The 19,444-nt window shown below is 37.9% G+C and overlaps 1 protein-coding gene across 8 annotated transcripts in view; it reads left to right on the top strand.

Annotated features, from left to right (window-relative positions):
• AGBL4 (AGBL carboxypeptidase 4) overlaps window positions 1-19,444 on the top strand; it is a 1,457,435-nt gene that overhangs the window by 841,814 nt on the left and 596,177 nt on the right. The gene's annotated exons all lie outside the window — the stretch shown is intronic.

The raw sequence follows: 19,444 nt of genomic DNA, 5'->3' as shown, positions 1-19,444 counted from the left end.
ATAAAATAAAATAAAATAAAATAAAATAAAATAAAATAAAATAAAATAAAACAGGGAGAATCTGAAGTAACCCAGACAGACATGGTGTTGTCCACAACATACTTTTTGATCTTTAATCCTTTTTATTAAGTGGGAATAATTGTACCTAATTCTTAAATTTATTATAAAAGTTAAACAAAATGTATGTAAAATACTTGGCATACTATCTGCCACATAGTAAGTGCTCAATAAATGTTACAATTTATTAGTTTTTTTTTTTTTTCTTGTCTCTTTCCCTCCTGTATTTCTCCTACTTTTTGCCTTCACTATGAACCAGAAATTCCTCCCTTTGGAAGCCTTATCTCTTCAACCCAGCATTTCCCAAAGTGAGAAATATGTGTTAATATAAAGAAAAGAGTCATATTTAAGTAAGTTTGAGAAGTATTGTATTAAAAACAAATTAGCCACATTCTTTACAAGACTTTTTACAAGATTGGAATGTGCTAATACACATTGTAAATCTTTAGAGGGGACCATTGCATATAGCTGCTTTTTTTTTTTTTAGTTTTTTGACTACAGACGTCCATACTTTCTTCACAGAGTATCTTATACAATTATGTTCTTAGGAACTTTCTTACTCAATACTGCCCTAAAGAATTACCAGACTGTTTTTTTCTATGTCCCTTTCAGAGGACGGCAGTCAGTTCCACAGATTATCTGTTTACCACACTGGGTAAACAATTTTTTAAAAATAACTATCAGTGGGAAACTAAAACAAATAATGACAAAACTTTCCTGAGCCTCCTAGGCTTTGATCTTATGTATATATATATTTTTAAAAAGGAGTTTAAAATATTTTTTTTCTTTTCATCCATCTGTTCATCTAACAAATATTTCTGAGAATCTATTTGCCACACACAGTGCTAGTCATTGCTGGAGTGCAAGATTGCGATAGAAAGAAGCAGTCAATGGGGCGCCTGGGTGGCTTGGTTGGTTAAGCGTCCGACTTCAGCTCAGGTCATGATCTCACGGTCCGTGAGTTCAAGCCCCGCGTCGGGCTCTATGCTGACAGCTCAGAGCCTGGAGCCTGTTTCAGATTCTGTGTCTCCCTCTCTCTCTGCCCCTCCCCTGTTCATTCTCTGTCTCTCTCTGTCTCAAAAATAAATAAATGTTAAAAAAAATTAAAAAAAAAAAAAGAAAGAAGTAGTTAAACTTTCAGTTACATGTAAAGTGATAAGAATCTATAGGGTAATATGGAAGCTCTTTGGAAAAGTACTTAATACAGCCTGGAGGGGTCAGAGAAGGATGCTTGGAGACAGTGATACTTCTGATATGATTTGAAAGATCAGCCAAATGAGGGTGAGTAGTTGGGGGAAATTTAGTTTGCAGGAAAAAGGGAACATTACACATGGAGAAGAAAGAAGAACATGTTGCAAGAAGTCCAGTGAGCTGAAAGATAAAAGTGAAAATAGCACATGCTCACATGTTTGTGAGCAGATTTGGAAAGTAGTGAAAAGTACACATTAATCAGGAAAATCTCCTCTGATATCTCCTCTTCAAGGCAACTATTAAAATTTTATCCTATTTCCCTTTGGTCTTTTTTTCTGTGCATTTTTTTTTGCATAGTAGAGCTTAGAAAATATATATCATTTTTAATTACTGATTATGATATATCTGTATGTAAAACCTGTAGTGACCCTTCCATTTTAGATGAAGGGTCTATAATGCTCCAAGTAGTCCTCAGATGTTTTCTTTGATCATATCTCTGGTCCAAGAGTCCATAGTTAAGTCACTAGACGTATTTTATAACAACCTGTCCAAGACAGTTCCAAAGCTGTGCAAGGCCCTAGGTAAATATTTTCTTTTGGGACCCCTATATATACAAACAATTTGATTAATAATTATATTACAAAATTCATGGACCCATGTGAAATCCGTGAATTTAGATGATTTAGAACAATGAATAGAGAAGAAATGTGTTTAGTTATTGTTCAATCCGTGAATGTGAAGTGTCCAGCCACTACCTTGTCATATTCTTTATTGCCAAATGCATGGTTCCTGCCTAATTTCATATTTTCTATCTGGAGAAAAAGGTAGCACTGCTGATATTACTCATGATGTTTAGCTTTTTAGAACATGTTTGTATTAAAACCATATAGATCTTCTTGCCTTGAAAGTTTCCTAATATGCTGCTTATATCATTATTCCTGGCACTTCATCATTTATGGTGTTGTTAAAAAAAAATTATGTATGACATTTGTTAAGGAGCAGTAAGACTGACTTTATTCAGGGAGGCTACTACAATGGTGTTTTGTAACAGAAGGAAGAGATCAGGTTCAACTCCAAATATGGTAAGGAAAAGCAAGAATTTATAACCAAGGTGTGAGGAAGGGGTAGTTATGGGATGAAAAATTATAAATTACTGAGAGGAAACTTCAGGGTAAAGGGAGGATTCTGGCTAAACCAACCAAACAGGATTCTTCCTGAAGGCAGGCTAGGGTGATCAGACATCATCTGGGGGATGATGGAGGTTGAAAAACCCGATCAGCTATCAAGAGTGATCATATACCTAGGACGGGGGATTCTGGCTAAAATTGGGTAATGCAGAGACATGTGGAAGCCCAAAAGTCAGGGTCTAATTGAGAAGATAGTTCAGAGAGGCCTGAGTAGAATTTGGTAAGGAAAGAATCTTTGTCAGTATCTCCCACAAATACTGGTTTCTAATGACTCTCTCAAGAGTTTTTATAATGCTTTGTTGATGCTGAACACAAATGTAGGGCTCACTCCAAATATGAAAAACAAATGTAAATGGTAATATTCTGGTCATCTTAAATGTGCCACCCAGGATTGTGTAGAATAAGCATAAATCAACATATCTTCCAACCATGTCTTTTCTTGAACTCTTTAGCTTTAGGCCATAACCATTGCATCCTGAAACTGTGTTCCCTTTTGATGTTATGTGTGTTTAACTGTCTTCCACACACCACCATCAGCAGGGAGAATTGGCAAGGGACCCATATGCTGAGAGAGAAGAACAGTCCCATTTGCATTATGGAAGATTGCTCTCATATGGCACACCTTAAGATAGATCTAGGAGAGGCACAATGTTCACATGTTGATTGATGACAATCAGAAGGATTTGTCAGAGTTACAGAGCAACCACTTTAAAATACTCCAGAAAAAATTGGCATGAGATAGGTGTAGTCACTTCTAGAGAACATCCTGGCAGTGCTATTCAGGAGTAGACACAGGGTAAAGGATGCTTACTACCACCTATGCTGCCTTAAGTTTCTGTAATATCAGAGACAACACTGTGGTTTGAACACAGATAAGCAAGAGCCAGTGCCTGGGTCCACACACATGAGTCAAGCCCAGAAATCAGTGCTGGACCACCAGTTAGCCCAGAGCCCTGGACTTGTCCTATGTCCATGAGTGAGAGTCACCCCAAATTATCATGGTAGCACCATTCTGATGGCCCAATCTTGCATGATCCTGTCAAAGAAATACCACACCAGCAAGAAAAAGTGATCTGCTCTTCTAGCCATTTTCCTGCAACAGGGATCCAGCCATTGGTCATAAAATAACATCATAGCCATGAGTCCTGGAGCTCCTCAGGCCATATGGTTGTCTCTATGTGAGAACAGGAGGCAAAGGTTTAGAGAGGACCCTGAAGATGATAAAGGGGGACTGGGGTACCCTTCTCCGGTGTCACTACTATCTCTAGTTGATCTCAGGCACTGAAAAGGAACTTAGGCAATTTCAAGATAAGCACTTCTGGTGACGAGGGTCCATAATAACCAAGTCTGGACTCAGGATATTCTGCTTGTACTACACAGCCAGTCCAGGCACTGGAGGGGGACTTAGACAGTTTTCAAAAAAACAAAAAAACAAAAAAACAAAACAAAACAAAAAAAAAAAAACAAAAAACCAGTCCAAAGTGTAGGACTAGAGACAGGGGCCTACTTAGCAGGGTCAGAAGGCATTACTGAGCCTGGCCCAGAATTTTAAGTTCTTGTTCAGTGACAAGTTCCAATATAATGACTCCTACCTCCACCTCAGAAATATATTCACAATAGGCAGGTTGTGTGTTGAATGGGAGCTGAGTGCATTAACTTCAGAGAAACTTATGCAATTTCCACTGCTCTGAAAGAAAAGCCATAGTCCTTTAACAGAAAATAGCCAAATCCTGGAAACCACTATGTAAACACCCCCTGACATGCTCCTCATTTCACAGGGGACAGATAATAATAGTAATAATGGCAGTAGTAACAATAGTAATGTGTAATGTGTTTAAGGTTTATTGAATGCCTGCTATAGTCTAGGAACCATGTTTCCTAGGTGCTTTATGCATATGCTACCTTTAATTTTACTATGACTCTACAAGGTAGATATTACCTCCATTTGAAGATATGAGGAACCAAGGCTCAGAGAAGTGAGGTGGTTTACCCAAGGTCATTCAACTGATGAATGACACAAAACCAGGCCCACATAATTTTGTAACTCTGGTTCTTTGCATTGCATCATAGTGTCTTTTCTAACTTGAGCTGTGAGTGACTTCTGAGAGTACAGAAATATAGCCTTGCTTGACACAGAGTCAGAGTGGTGCACAGGGGGGCCTGCAGGACCTAAGATCCTTCCCTCTCAGCCTAAAACCTGGCCAGGGTGCTTTGTCACTCTTCTTTTCTTTGTCTGTACCGTTACCCTTCCTTCAAGTCTGTAGGCTCTTTAGTCTTTACAAGTATGCCACTAGTTTTTTTTTTTTTTTTCCCTAATTGCATTTGCACATCAGCATTTCATTCTCAGTGGGCTAAAATTAGGTTTCCTCCCTTTCTTTAGATAAACAAGCATGTGAAGCCTCCTAACAGGTGACCTTTAAGCTACTGGCTGGCCTTGAAAGTACAGTTTTCACGGGAAACCTGCTAGGAGCAGCTTTTCCTCTCTACTGAGGAACTGTGGAAATTCAGAGACCTGGATGCTAGCCACTGTGTGACCTTGGTCAGGTTACTGCCTCCCTCTGGTTCTAGGTTTTATAATGTATGAAATGGGGGTGAGGATGGTGAATTGGGGATGGATGAGGTCTAGTGGCAACTTGCTAGCCTATTCTCTTTCTCAAACTGACATTTAGCAGAAACATCAAATTGAGCACACACATCTTGGAATCCCCTCCTGTGTAATCACAGGGCAGTGTGGTATAAGAGAAAGAGTGTAGGCTTTTGAGTCATAGAGCTCTGGGTTTGAATCCTACCTTTCTACTTCTTTTTGTATGGCCTGGGGAAAGTCATTTAATGTCTCAGATTTGTGGACAGAAAAGTTCATCTCCTACTCCATCTCTTATGTATGTCCCTTCCCTCATTGAGGCCTTTGCTACCACTCTGTCAGGTCCAAAAAATCACCTTTGTGCTGTCTTTAGGGCTCTAAGTTTTCTAAAGCTGATCAGTTATGATTCCCTCCATCCCCAGTCCACTTTTTCCTTGCTCTGAAGTTCTAGGCTCCTTGGCTGCACTAATTTAAGTTGCTTGTAAGGATGATGGACAAGGTAGAAGAATGACAAAGGCTCCCTTCTAGAGCTCAATCATAGAACCACTTAGGGAGCCTAGTGTGGCCACCCAGGCCCCATTGTTCTCCCTGGAGGAGCTCTAGGGCATTTCTCAGTGCTCTATCCATGGGCTTAGGGTGAATGTTGCTCACATACCAGGTATATCTGATGAAGTGAGACATGTACCACCACCATCTCACCTTATAGCTACCAGTTCCTTACCCTCCTGGCCAACAATCTGAGGTGGGGTTCTCCTATCAGCCATGTGCTTCTCAACCAACATTCATTCATCTACTCAGTCACTCATTAATCAGACACTCATCCATTTACTTAAATTGAAAGAGCTACTGGAATGACAACAAACAAGTAGTTTTGTGATCCCTTGCCATACTAGTCACTGTAGACAGATGATCTCCCTGACTGTGATTAGGAACATAGGCTCTGCAGTCAAAATGCCTGCATTCAAATCCTGAATTTTCTGCTTATGGGTGACCTGAGACCAAATCCTCAACTTTCCTGTACTTTACTTTTTTCATCTATAAAATAGGGACACAAAAAGCATAACAGATGTTTAGAGAATAAACTGAATTAATACACAAAAAATGTTAAGAACAAAGCATGATACATAGTAAATACTCAATAGAAATAAGTTATTATTACTAAAGCACACCATAATCTTATGAATACTATTATTATACCCATTTGTGGGTATAGAGACTGAGGCCAAGACAAGTTGGAAAATTTCCAACTTCAAAGAACTGATAAATGGTAGAGTTATGATTCAAAGCCAGGCAGTGTTATTTTTGATCTATAATTTGTATAGGAGAGGCATGGGGTGGAGTGGCAGGGGTGGTGGGGAGAGGATGACCTCAGACAAATAAAAATAAGCCAACAAAACAATCCAGATGATGTCTCATATTTAAAGGTTATTCTTTCCTTCTAACTTTTCAGAAAGTTTCATGACTTTCTGAAACAACCATTTGCAGCCTATGACTTTCTAAAGAATCCCTCCAACCAATCCCCAGATTCTTTGTGTCTTTGATGCCATTGTTTCCCTTACCTGAAATACTATTTCTTCCTACTCATAGATGAGGTTGGACTAACCCCACTCTCATATTTGCCATTGTTTCAGCCACCCTTCTCCCACATCTTCTGTTCAGCCATCAGATTCTCTCTCTGGGAAGTCCCAGAGAGAAGTGTCTGGCTCTGTCTGGCTCTGTAACCGTCACCAGCCCAACTGCCTTTGCTCTCAATGTGATCTCAGCCTAGAATCGTCTCTGCCTCTCTGTCACTCTGCCTGTAAAAGCTCTGACTCTTCCTTCAGGGCCTAGCCTAAGGAAGTCTTAGGGGTCTAGCCCTTCTGTGAAGTCTTCCAAGGCTCTGTAGATAAAGTTAGTCAGTCTATGCTTTGTGAGCCGCTTCCTCCTGAACTTTCTTATAGCATATGTCATTGAATTGTCATTATATACTTCTAGGTTTGTCTCAGCTTAGTCCTAGAGGTTAAGGACTGTGTCTCACTCATATCAGGGTCTCTATCGCCCATTATAGGTATGAGGAATCAGCAGATGCATGTAGATGAGGTAAACTGAATGGAATTGCAGTGAAGTGATCTGGGCTTTTGAGCATGAGTGTGAGGTATAAATGGTAAGGGCTTAATTCTCATTAAACTCAGTGCTGGATTCAGGTTGCTTTTAAAGGCAAGCCTTTAGACCTAAAATGACGGACTCCCCTCCCTCTCTTTCTCCCTCCTTTGTACCCTGTCTTCCTCCATTCTTTCCTGCCTCCCATCTTTCCTTCCATCCTTCTGTAAATGATTGTGTCTATTTTTTTGTCTTTGGTATTGGAATACAGAAGAGTAAGCCTTACTCCTAACCCCATATAAATTCCTCATGAGACTTCCTTAATAATGGGCGCTCACTGGGCATCCAAAGCCCCCCTGCCTTCAGAGAACCCTCTAACATAGCCCCTCAGACTATCACTCTCTGTCTTTTGCAGAGTTCTAAAATAGCTCCACTGTCCACTGAGAGTCATCATTACCCAGCAACACATTGGCCGAAACCTTTTTCCCAGTCTTTTTTTGCATGGATTCCAGTATAGGGCAGGTTGACAATGTTTAAAACATTTTCATGCAATTGCCTTATGTCATTATCAGCCTTCCTGGTGGACAGGCTAAAAAAAAGATATAATCTATACCTTACAGATAGCATAACCAAGTCTCAGAGAATTTTGTAAGACCCAGTCTCTGTTTAAATCTGCATATGGGTCTGCTAAAATGCATTTCACCATGGATGACCTAGGTTTTTCACAGGCAGAACCATTTTCAATGGGATTAAGCTACTTTACACTAGAAAACCAGCTCCATCTGGGTTGGCAAAGGGCATATGGAGATAAAATTGTGAGAGAGTTGCTGCTGAGAAAATGACACATTCAGGGTTGTGTCCCAAAGTTCAATAATTCCAGTAATTGCTGACTTATGTATTTTTGTTTCGGTTTTTCCACTTTGCTCCCCATTCCTTAATGTATATAGATGGTTAGAACTGACTCCTCCCTGAGAAGATCTGAGTCACTGTTTTCCTTTTGTGTGTAAGGCTTCTGGGTCAGGCCTAAAGATACCTGTGAAACTTAATTCATCCATAATGTTATCAAATATTCTTAAGCATCTGCTCCATGTCAAGTCCTGTATGGGGACTGAGAATATTAAAAAGCTTGACATGTCTAGTGACCTCATGAAGCTCACAGTGATGACAGAGATAAACATAATTACCCCAAATACAATTGATACAGAAAAGACACGACTACACCAAATTCAAGGCACTATTGCATTGTACAGTGTGCAGATGCAAGAGCCACTTTTTAGACAGTGTACCAAGAAAGCCCTCCTCACTATAAGATTTAGTAGTTGAGGCTTGAAAGATTCAAGAAGAGATGTTACTTGGGTATTCAGGAGCAAGAAAGGCATTCCAGCTAAAGGCATGTGCTCAGAAGGAACAGTTTTATGTATTCCAGGAACAGTAAGACAAAAATTCAATATGGCTGCTTTTAAAACTAAGGAATGGTAATGGTGAGAGTTAAGACTAGGTAAGCACTGGGAGGTAGGGGTGGGCTAGCGATATAGGGACTGTTTTGATGGCTTGTCCTTAAGGCAACATAAGGTCTTAGGAGGGAAGGGACCTATCCAGTTAATGCATATCCTTGTCTGTTAGAAATGCAGTGGAAAGATCCCTAATAAAGGAACTAGAAAACCTGAGTTCTACTTTTTTTTTCTATTTCCTGTAGATTGGGTCAATTTCAAGTCTTATAATATCTTCAAGCCTGTTTCATCACCCATAAAATGGGCATAATATCTGACCTACCCATCCTATAAAATTATTTTGAGAAGAAGATGAAGAAATGGTTTTGAAAATAATTTTTGAGTTATAAAAAGGTTTTGTTATTATAAATAATATAATATATATTATATATAATATATATTATATAATATATAATATATATTATACATAATAATATAAATATAAATATATTATTTTTTATTATACTAGGCATAATTATATTCTCAACAGACATTTTAATATCTCTCAAACAACAGAACTAGCATGTGGAGTAAAAAGTTCAATGATAACTTTCTCGGGATGTTATTTAGTATGATATTTTATGGTATAGAGATAGGAGAAGAGAAAGGAAATGCATTATGTTTACTGAGCATTTATGTGCCAAGTGCTATGTTAGATTCTTTACTTACACTTAAATCATCCTCTCAGTACCCCCATGAGGACAAGTATTATTATTCCATTTTATAGATGAGGAAACTAAGGCTCAAAGAGATGCAATAACTTACCAAGTCACTAACTAGTGAGTGGCAGGGCCGGCCAGGATTATAACCCAAGTACACACTAGTCCAACTCCTGCATTCTTCTCTATATATTGAGTTTTGGAGAGAGTGGACAGTGAGGCAAGGGAAACAAGAAGTGTTTGCAGATGGGAATAAATATGGCATGTGTTTGAGAGTGAGGAGCTCTTCCCAGCTAGGAAAGAGGATACGGGTTTGGGATCGTTGAAAAATTTTGGCCAGAAATTCTTGAATGCCATGCACAATTTTGTTTTGCTTCTTGACTTGTAAGCATGAGTGACTGTTAGTGAACAGGAGCTATCTAAATAAGGCTGTTTTGAAAGGAAGATTGGGCCAAATGAAGAAAGCATCAGACTTTGGATCAGGTCACCATCTCTCAGTCTGTGAGTTTGAGCCCCACACAGGGCTCTGTGCTGACAGCTCAGAGTCTGGAGCCTGTTTCAGATTCTGTGTCTCCCTGTGTCTCTGATCCTCCCTCACTTGTGTTCTCTCTCTCTCTCTCTCTCTCTCTCTCTCTCTCTCTCTTTCTCTGTCTGTCTCAAAAATAAGTAAACATTACAATTTTTTTTAAAAATGCAGTTAAATAATACATTTTATTATTCTCTTTTTATCTTTTAAGACACCAAATTCCCTGAGTATATAGCCAGCAGAAAATTTAGTCTTTCTAGGGTTGGATAGACCTCAAAGCATTAGAATCTGCACAATTCTTATAGTTAATCATGTTAGATTCCTAAAGGAACTTCCTCCTGAATCCTTACCCTCATTTCCTTCCAGTCCCTTTCCTATAGCTACTAAGTCTCACTCCTGAAATGTTCTTCACTTCTTTTCTGTCACCAGTATTATGACCAACCATTAAAGTGCACTTCTTTCTTGAAGTTCCTACTTTGAATTAATGCAGATTTTAGCTATTCCTTCTTCCTCTACTTCTAGTGGCTTCTTATTACAATTAAAGTAACATTCAAACTCCTTATCATAGGAGTATAATGCATAATGTAATCTCTGTCTCTCTACTTCATCTTCTCTCCCTTTCCATTTCTCATTAAGCTCCAGCCATGCCAGCCTCTTCAGCTTCTCAGATACCCCAAGCTTTTTTCCTCTATCATGATTCTGGCAGGAATTTGAAGAGAATTTAATAAGGAGACAATTTACAAGGGTGTTTCCAGGATGTAGGGAAAACACAAGGTGTAATGCAGTAACTGGGGCTAGTAATATAGGGAGGCATGTTACCACTCAAGCCTGAAGAGGCAAAGGGAAAAAATGGGAATCAGACCACAAAATAAGAGGATTCTTTTGAGAGGGTCACCTGACAGGAGTTGAGAAATATAGATCGAGGGACACAACTAGTTTAAGGTGACTCCACAAGGAAGGATCCAGGGAAATAAACATTTAGACACTTCTTTCCTCTATCTTTCCCATATCTTTCTGGGGGTCCCCATTGTCTAAACCCAACCTGGAAGCTTGAGTGAAAGGTAGCCCTTTTTATTTGGTAGGTTGAACCAATTGCCAAAATCTAGAATTCCACAAGGTTCAACTCAAACATACAAGTCAGCCTTCTGAGGAAAAGAGCAGAACTGAAAAGGGTGAGAGGAGGTCTGGAGAAGCAAACTCAGGATGCCCAGCATAACCTCTTTACATAGAGCACTGTTACCCTGTTCTCCAAGTGACTTTATTGATGTTTTTCCTCAGTTCAAATGCCATCTCTCTTACATAGATCTTCCTTGACTACCCAATCAAAAGTAGCATAACCCCAAACACTAGCATCACTATTAAATCAATTTCATTTTATTCACACTATTTATCACCATCTAAACTTATCTATATATTTTTCTTATTCAAATTAATTTTCTGTCTCATCTACTAGAATGTCATCTTTTATTGCATTTTCCTAGTCATACTTGTACTATAGTTGTTTACATATCTTTCTTTGATGAGCTTCTTGAGAATAGAAATGTTATTTTATTCTTTTTAACCCCCAGCATCTGGTAGGAGACCTAGTACATAGTAGATTACTAAAATTTTGTTTAAGTGAATTAACAGTTCACCTTAAAACAAGGCAGAAATTTGACACTGGGTGCAAGCTCTGGGACATTCTATTTTGAGTTCAAGAAACTCTCATATTATTACCAAAATGTTACATACCTGTGTCTTGTCATCTCAAGTCATGCAAGGATAAGCACCATATCTTCTTCTCTTGGTTCTACCAGAGCATTCTTAGATTCTTATTGGGCAATTGTTGATTCTTGCTTTAGACATATATCTAATTAGCTTTGTTGGTTGGCTTCACAGCCCACAGTAAAATATAAGAAGAAAACCAGAAAAGACAGAGACTGCCATAGCAAGTAGATTAACAGCCACATGAGCGACAGCTGGTGGTCTGGCAGCAAAACAGGAAACAGAAGCAACTTATATTCAAGCTCCACAAGAGCTTGTGGACCTTGACTCATTACTTATCTCCCAAGTATCTAGAAAAGTCTGGTATGTGGTAATGGTTATAATAATAATAATAATAATAATAATAATAATAATGGTTAGAAATAATAGGATAGGGCTATTAAATGGCAGATAACTTATTTATACCCAGACTTTGGTTTCAGAGTTCATGCTGAATAAATATTTGTTAAATTAATGATTAAATGAAAGAATGAATGAATTAAATGTGTTACTTTTCAGTCTGCAATTCATTTAATTTCATCATAGTATGGTGTTTATACTTAAGAATAAATGCAATTTACATTGTACTTTCCAATGTTATAACTGAAAGCAAAATTAATAATGTCTTCCCTTTTTTAATACCAGTAAATGTTAGTGTGCATTCCTGTTGTGTTTAAATATAAACTCCATTAAAGCTGTGTTTTTCCCTTGATTTTTATATCCCAGTAGCTAAAGCAGTCTTTTAACTCTCAGAAATGACACCCACCTTTAAAAGCCCCAGGAAAGAGTACAAATATTTAGTCCTAGTTTTACATGATGGCAATTTTCCCTTAGGCACGATCCCATTGCATTTATAGCACTTGCCAGAGTTATGCCAGTCACATGGCTCCAAAAACTGCCAAAGAAAGAAGACTAAACTTTAAGCCTAAAAATAAAAGAAAAGGAGGAAAAAAGATCTGGATGCATGTCATATCACCCTAACAGCACGTGCAGATTCTATTTTGATTACACTGCATGCAGGTTGATGGGCATATCCAAGAAGTCCCTGTCTCCTGTAACTTAGGAATCACCAGCAGTTGGGTTTTGTTAAATATTTTGCCAGCTGGCTTGGTTCCTCCCCAATCATGTCCCTGGAGCCTTGACAGCATTTGTAGATGACAGAATATCTCCTTTTGGAAATCTCTACAAGTTGGATAGCCATGTTCTGTGCTGGCCTGTCCTGGTGCAATGAGTACATTTGTGGGTACCCCATCTTAAGATGATGATGCAGCTTTCCTGGGACAGGTCAGCTTGAAGGAGAAGGGCATGGAAATGAAGATGGAGGAGTCACAAGTGTTGATCCTGGAGAAGAACCTGGCTTGTGAATTTGCTAGCTCTGTGATAATGGGCAGTTCTACATATCTGGCCACTCCAGGTCTGGGTTTCCTCATCTATAATTTGTACTCACAGTTTTGTTGTGGGAATCAAAAAGAAAGTATATGAGAAAGGGTCATATCAATTATAAAGTTCTACCTGGTATTTGTTTATTATCTGAATAGCTTGTGAGACCAAACATTTAGTCAAAAATGTAGTATATGATAAGAAGTGTTAGCCTTAGAATCAGAAGGCCTGAGTGCAAATTTTAGTTCTGCCACTTGATAGCTGGGTGACTTTATGCTATTCACTTAGCCTTCTGACCTTCAGCTTTTCTAATCTATAAAATTAGAATTCTTAAGTTTCTTCAAGAAATGGATATTGATCTTTTGTTCATGGGCTTGGTCATGTGTGGGGATATGCAATGTAGATGCTTATATATTATGGAGACAATAAATAAAAAGAGACAGGGTCATAACTTGTAACCAAATATCTCTGCTCTGTAAGAAATGGATCTAAACCAGCCTGATACATCATTGCCTATTTATAAATAGTATTTGAAACAACAATTTAAAAAAATGTTAAACTAGTCCCTTGCCAAGACCCTTTTTACCACGGTCTCATTTGGCCGTTATAAGAGTCCCATGAGATGGGAAGAGTAGTACCATTGTTACCCTCACATTCATCTACCCATCTATTCACTTGATACATTTATTTTGTGCCAATTATTGTACATAAAGTACTCTAATTGCTGTCCAAATGTAATATGTGTAATTTCCTCACATGCCTTTCATTCATGAAAAATTGGAAAAGTTTCTTATTGGATATCCCCTGAGCAGCTGCATGGAGAGGAAATGTTCCTTTGACTTAAAGGTGAGCAGCCTGAGGTTTAAATTCCTGCTCTACCAGGACAGGGTGAGGAGCTCTGACTAAGTTTTAGAGCCTGGCACATAGTAGACTCTTAATAAATAGTGGGAAAATGGATGAATGAATGAATGAATGAATGAGTGATGCCATTTCATCTCTTTGAGCCTCAGTTTGCTCATCTGTGAAATGGAAATGATAATTCCTGGACCCCAAAATGGTTGTCAGATTTGCATGAATTACTGTTTAATTACAGCATTTCTCTAAATGGCAAACCAACAAATATGGCCATGCCTGAGCTCCGTCCTCCTCTTATCCAGGGCGGATAGCCATTTCCTCCCTGGAAATTACCCACTGTGTTCTAGCTTGCTTGAGTGTATTTTGGAAAACTTTCCTTTTTGCCAGATTACTCTGGTTGCTATGTCAATAATAGACTATAGGACTACAGGTAAAGAATCCAGTTATGAAGCTATTTCTGCAATCTAGGCAAGAAATGGTGGTGATTTGAACCAGAACAGTAGCAGTGGATTGTTATATCAGGTATATTTTAAAAATAAAGCCAATAGTGTTTCTTAAAGGATTGGATATGTAGTAAATGATAGAAAAGAGTCAAGGATGATTTCAGGAGTTTTTGCTGTGAACACTAGAAGGATGGAGTTGCCATCAACTGAGATGGAGTAGATTTGTGGAGATAAATCAGAAGTACAGTTTGGGCATATTAAATTTGAGGTGTTTATTAGAATCAAGTAGAAATGTTAAAGAGGCAGTTGGATATATACATCTGGGGACAGAAAGGGAGGTTTAGGTTAGAGACAGGAATTTGGCAACAGTGCCACAGGCAGACCAAGTTGGGATGAACACAGCCATTGTCTCTGGCAATCAGGAGATTGTAGGTGATGTTTTTCAGAGCCATTTCAGTTACACAAGAAGTAAAGAAGTCAGACTGCAGTTGTTAAGGAATAAAGAAGCATCAAAAAAAATAGCAATAGTAAATGTGGATTACTCTTGTTAAGTTTTTGGTAGTGGAGGAAAAGGGCAAAGGAGGCAGGAGTTGATGGAAAAGAACTGATGTTTCAATTAGGCTGTAATTTTAGCACACTTCATACCTCTTAACACGCTTTTCTCTAGTAGCTTTTTCAAAGTCTGTCTCCAAGGGCTCCGTCTCTGGTTCTTCTCCCACTGCCTGCTCCTTAAAGTTTCTGTCTGCAGATTTCTTCCTTTGGACTTTGTTCACCTGCTCTGCAGAGAAAATTATAAAAGTCTAGTCTGGCATTAAAGACTCTCCAAGATCTGGCTCTGGTATGTTAGTATAAGTTTCTTCCTCCCATACTCTCCCTCCCATACAACCTAAGCAGTTTCTACTCTGGATTGTTTTCTAGTCCCAGAACTTTTCACTTTCATGCTTCCATGCTTTTAAGCAAGATCTTCACTTTGTCCAGAAGCCCTACCTCCATTTCTTCATATATGCAAATATTCCTTTTGGTTCAAGACTCTGCTCAAATGCCATTCCTTCCAGGCAGTGTCAAACTCCCCTCTCACATGTGTAGGAATTAGAACACAATCTCTTTTTTATAGTAATTATTACTTTCAAATTTTCCAAAAATGGCATAAATTATTTTATAGTTGTTGATGTAAATGTCCCAGATATTGGATGATCTTTTTCTGAAGCTTTGAGATTCTTCGTGATTCTCTTATTATCAAGTGCTCCTGAGTCTCTACCATGTAGTTAACATCAGAGATGGCTTACTGTCATGTTAATAAGATGGAGTTTAGATTCAGGTAGATATCAGTTAAAAGTCTTATGTTGCTAATTATTAGTTGTGTGACCTTGGCTAAAATTATGTAATGCCTTTGATCATTAGTATCATGATCTATAAAATGGGTACCTTATTAGAAAAAAATAAGATGGTAAATATAAAACATCTGGTAGATTGTTGGATGCATATCAAGTTACTCAGTAAATATTTGTCAACTCAGTTTCATTGAATTGGTCTATTTCATAAAGCATTCTTTCTGCCTTTACTGCCATGAACTACTGGGGGGACACAATTAGATCATTGATTTAATTTTTATTAAGTAAAAAGGGCTACAGTTTTAACCTGCTCTGAACCTCAGTAGTGGACTGATTGTCTGAAGGACTAGCATAATTTTCTATTTAAATAGGACAAATTGAATTACACATAAACAGCAGTAGAAATTCCTGCAGAGTACTATTTTTCAACATAAACCATTATCCCTGCCAGCCATATGTATAGACACAACAAAGCTTCTGTATTTATATTTTTTCATTAAAAAAAATGATTAATTTCACAAGTTAATTTATTGTATTCGTCACAACAGCCAAATTCAAATTAAATAGTCTAATGCTTTAGCAATTAAAGACTGGGTTATTGAAAGGATTCTGTAATTTTGATGCCATTTTCTTAGTAAGAGCCTATAGTTGTTATTTTCTAGCAAGAAATCTTAAAGGATTTCACAGCATCATTTTTCCTAGTGCATTATTTTCAGAGATTTTAAATTGGTCTCTGGTTACTTTCAGAAATCAAATCCTCTAATGTCTGTCAACTATGGAAACAGCAACATGTAGTGATATAGTGAACAAAGTGTAGCTTGAAGGGTGGAAAGGTCTACATTTGAATTCTGTCCATGGGAAAATTCCTTTAGAAAGTGGTCCACTTCCATTCTTTTGCATACTGCTGTCCAGTTTTCCCAACGCCATTTGTTGAAGAGACTTTTTCCATTGAATATTCTTTCCTGCTTTTTCAAAGATTAATTGATCATATAATTATGGGTTTATTTCTGGGTTTTCTGTTCTATTCTGTTGATCTGTGTGTCTACTTTTGTGCCAGTACCATACTGTTTTGATCACTACAGGTTTGTAAAATAACTTGAAGTCCAGAAATGTGATGCCTCCAGCTTTCCTTTTCTTTTCCAAGATTGCTTTGGTTATCCAGGGTCTTTTGTGGTTCCATACAAATTTTAGATTGCTTATTCTACATCTGTGAAAAATGCTGCTGGTATTTTGATAGGGATTGCATTAAATATGTAGATTCCTTTGGATAGTACAGACATTTTAACGCTATTTTTTTTCTTCTAATCCATGTGCCTAGAGTGCCTTTCCATTTCTTTGTGTCATCTTGAATTATTTTCATCAGTGTTTTATAGTCTTCAGAGTACAGATCCTCCAAATCCTTGGTTAAGTTTATTCCTAGATTCTTATTATTTTGGTGCAGTTTAAAATAGGGTTGGGTTTTTTTCTTTTCTTTTTTTAAATATTATTTTTTATTTTTTTAAATTTATATTCAAATCAGTTAGCATATAATGCAACAATGATTTCAGGAGTAGATTCCTTAGTGCCCCTTACCCACTTAGCCAACTCCCACTCCCACAACCCCTCCTGTAACCCTCAGTTTGTTCTCCATATTTATAAGTCTCTTCTGTTTTGTCCCCCTCCTTGTTTTTATATTATTTTTGTTTCCCTTCCCTTATGTTCATCTGTTTTGTCTCTTAAAGTCCTCCTGTGAGTGAAGTCATATGATTTTTGTCTTTCTCTTACTGACTAATTTCACTTAGCATAATACCCTCCAGTTCCATCCACATAGTTGCAAATGGCAAGAATCATTCTTTTTGATTTCCAAGTAATACTCCATTGTGTGTGTGTGTGTGTGTATGCGTATATATATACATATATATATATATATATATACACACACACACATATATACCACATCTTCTTTATCCATTCATCCATCTATGGACATTTGGGCTCTTTCCATACTTTCGCTATTGTTGATAGTGCTGCTATAAACATTGGGGTGCATGTGTCCCTTTGAAACAGCACACCTGTATCCCTTGTGATAAATGCCTAGTAGTGCAATTGCTAGGTGTAGGGTTGTTCTATTTTTAGTTTTATGAGTAACCTCTGTACTGTTGTCCAGAGTGTCTGCACCAGCTTGCACTGCACCAACAATGCAAAAGAGATCCTCTTTTTCTGTATCCTCACCAATATCTGTTGTTGTCTGAGTTGTTAATGTTAGCCATTCTGACAGGTTTCAGGTGGTATCTCATGGTTTTGATTTGTATTTCCTTGATGATAAGTGATGTTGAGCATTTTCTCATGTGTCAGTTGGCCATCTGGATGTCTTCTTTGGAGAAGTGTCTATTCATGTTTTGCCCAATTCTTCATAGGATTATTTGTTTTTTGGGTGTTGAGTTTGATAAGTTCTTTGTAGATTTTGGATACTAACCCTTTATCTGATATGTTGTTTGCAAATATATTCTCCCATTCTGTCAGTTGCCTTTTAGTTTTGCTGATTGTTTCCTTCGCTGTGCAGAAGCTTTTTATTTTGAGGAGGTTCCAGTAGTTCATTTTTGGTTTTGTTTCCATTGCCTCCAGACACATGTTGAGTAAGAAGTTGCTGCGGGCAAGATCAAAGAGGTTTTTGCCTGCTTTCTCCTCGAGGATTTTGATGGCTTCCTGTCTTACATTTAAGTCTTTTATCCACTTTGAGTTTATTTTTGTGTATGATGTAAGAAAGTGGTCCAGGTTCATTCTTCTGCATGTCGCTGTCCAGTTTTTCCAGCACGACTTGCTAAAGAGACTGTCTTTATTCCATTGGATATTCTTTCCTGCTTTGTCAAAGATTAGTTGGCTGTATGTTTGTGGGTCCATTTCTGGGTTCTCTATTCTCTTCCGTTGATTGGAGTGTGTTCTTGTGCCAGTACCATACTGTCTTGATGATTACAGCTTTGTAGTATAGCTTGAAGTCTGGGATTGTGATGCCTCCTGCTTTGGTTTTCTTTTTCAAGATTGCTTTGGCTATTAGGGGTCTTTTCTGGTTCCATATAAAGTTTAGGATTGTTTGTTCTAGCTCTGTGAGGAATGCTGGTGTTATTTTGATAGGGATTGCATTGAATATGTAGATTGCTTTGGGTAGTATCAACATTTTAACAATATTTGTTCTTCCTATCCAGGAGCATGGAATCTTTTTCCATTTTTCTGTGTCTTCTTCAATTTCTTTCATAAGCTTTCTATCATTTTCAGTGTATAGATTTTTCACCTCTTTGGTTAGATTTATTCCTAGGTATTTTATGTTTTTTTGTGCAACTGTAAATGGGATCACTTCCTTGATTTCTCTTTCTGTCGCTTCATTGTTGGTATATAGGAATGCAACTGACTTATGTGCATTGATTTTATATCCTGCAACTTTGCTGAATTCATGAATCACATATAGCAGTTTTTTGGTGGAATCTTTTGGGTTTTCCATATAGAGTGTCATGTCATCTGTGAAGAGTGAAAATTTGACCTCCTCCTGGCCAATTTGGATGCCTTTTATTTCTTTGTGTTGCCTGATTGCAGAGGCTAAGACTTCCAATACTGTGTTGAATAACAGTGGCGAGAGTAGACATCCCTGTCTTGTTCTTGACCTTAGGGGGAAAGCTCTCCGTTTTTCCCCATTGAGGATGATATTAGCATTGGGTCGTTCATATATGGCTTTTATCATCTCGAGGTATTATCCTTTCGTCCCTACTTTCTTGAGGGTTTTTATCAAGAAAGGATGCTGTATTTTGTCAAAAGCTTTCTCTGCATCTATTGAGAGGATCATATGGTTCTCGTCCTTTCTTTTGTTGACGTGATGAATCACGTTAATTGTTTTGCGGATATTGAACCAGCCCTGCATCCCAGGTATAAATCCCACCTCATCGTGGTGAAT

This window comes from Herpailurus yagouaroundi, unplaced genomic scaffold, assembly GCF_014898765.1.
Source record: "Herpailurus yagouaroundi ecotype Mexico unplaced genomic scaffold, PumYag 77, whole genome shotgun sequence".
NCBI classification, from domain to species: domain Eukaryota; kingdom Metazoa; phylum Chordata; class Mammalia; order Carnivora; family Felidae; genus Herpailurus; species Herpailurus yagouaroundi.
This window is presented reverse-complemented; position numbering and strand designations above follow the sequence as displayed.